We start from the raw sequence: 1,546 nt of genomic DNA, 5'->3' as shown, positions 1-1,546 counted from the left end.
TGTCTTTGTCTGTCTGTCTGTCTTTGTCTGTCTGTCTGTCTGTCTGTCTGTCTGTCTGTCTGTCTGTCTTTCTGTCAGTCTGTCTTGTCTGTCAGTCAGTCAGTCAGTCTATCAGTCTTTCTGTCAGTCTGTCTTGTCTGTGTCTGTCTGTCTGTCTTTCTGTCTGTCAGTCTGTCGGCTTGTATGTCTTTGTCTGTCTGTCTCTCTGTCAGTCTGTCTGTCTGTCTGTCTGTCAGTCAGTCAGTCAGTCTATCAGTCTTTCTGTCAGTCTGTCTGTCTGTCTGTCTGTCAGTCAGTCAGTCAGTCTATCAGTCTTTCTGTCAGTCTGTCTGTCTGTCTGTCTGTCAGTCAGTCAGTCAGTCTATCAGTCTTTCTGTCAGTCTGTCTGTCTGTCTGTCTGTCAGTCAGTCAGTCAGTCTATCAGTCTTTCTGTCAGTCTGTCTGTCTGTCTGTCTGTCAGTCAGTCAGTCAGTCTATCAGTCTTTCTGTCAGTCTGTCTGTCTGTCTGTCTGTCTGTCTTTCTGTCTGTCTGTCTGTCTTTGTCAGTCTGTCTGTCTTTCCGTCAGTCTGTCTTGTCTGTGTCTGTCTGTCTGTCAGTCTGTCTGTCTGTCTGTCTGTCTGTCTTTCTGTCTGTCTGTCTGTCTGTCTGTCTTTGTCTGTCTTCTTCTCAGGTGTTCTGGCTCCAGACTGAAGCTTGTGTAAATCCTAGTTACCACGGGATGTTAATCCCGTGGCAAAAGACAGAGAAACAAATACAAACATAATTAGCGTAGCTGCTGTTCCAACCAAGCAAAAATGATTTGTTTAACCCAAACTAACGAATAATAATGTGCATTTGATTAGATATAACTGCAGTAAAAGATTATGACTGCAGTAAAAGATTATGAGATGCATTATTTTTTGTCTGTCAGTCTGTCTGTCTTTCTGTCAGTCTGTCTTTCTGTCTGTCTGTCTTGTTTGTTTGTCTGTCTGTATGTCTGTCTGTCTCTGTCAGTCTTTCTGTCAGTCTGTCTGTCTGTCTGTCTTTCTGTCTGTCTGTCTGTCTGTCTGTCTTTGTCTGTCTTTCTGTCTTTCTTTCTGTCAGTCTGTCTGTCTTTGTCAGTCTGTCTGTCTGTCTTTCTGTCAGTCTGTCTTGTCTGTGTCTGTCTGTCTGTCTTTCTGTCAGTCAGTCAGTCTGTCTGTCTGTCTGTCTTTCTGTCAGTCTGTCTGTCTTTGTCAGTCTGTCTGTCTGTCTTTCTGTCTGTCTGTCTGTCAGTATGTCTTTCTGTCTGTCAGTCTTGTTTGTCTGTCAGTCTGTCTGTCTCTGTCAGTCTGTCTGTCTTTCTGTCTGTCTGTCTGTCAGTATGTCTTTCTGTCTGTCAGTCTTGTTTGTCTGTCAGTCTGTCTGTCTTTGTCAGTCTGTTTGTCTTTCTGTCAGTCTGTCTTTCTGTCAGTCTGTCTGTCTGTCTTTCTGTCAGTCAGTCTGTCTGTCTGTCTGTCTGTCTTTCTGTCAGTCAGTCTGTCTGTCTCTGTCAGTCTGTCTGTCTTTCTGTCAGTCTGTCTGTCT

Source organism: Sinocyclocheilus grahami, unplaced genomic scaffold, assembly GCF_001515645.1.
Source record: "Sinocyclocheilus grahami isolate Dianchi unplaced genomic scaffold, SAMN03320097.WGS_v1.1 scaffold1000.1, whole genome shotgun sequence".
In the NCBI taxonomy this organism is placed as follows: domain Eukaryota; kingdom Metazoa; phylum Chordata; class Actinopteri; order Cypriniformes; family Cyprinidae; genus Sinocyclocheilus; species Sinocyclocheilus grahami.
Note: the sequence above shows the minus strand (reverse complement) of the source record.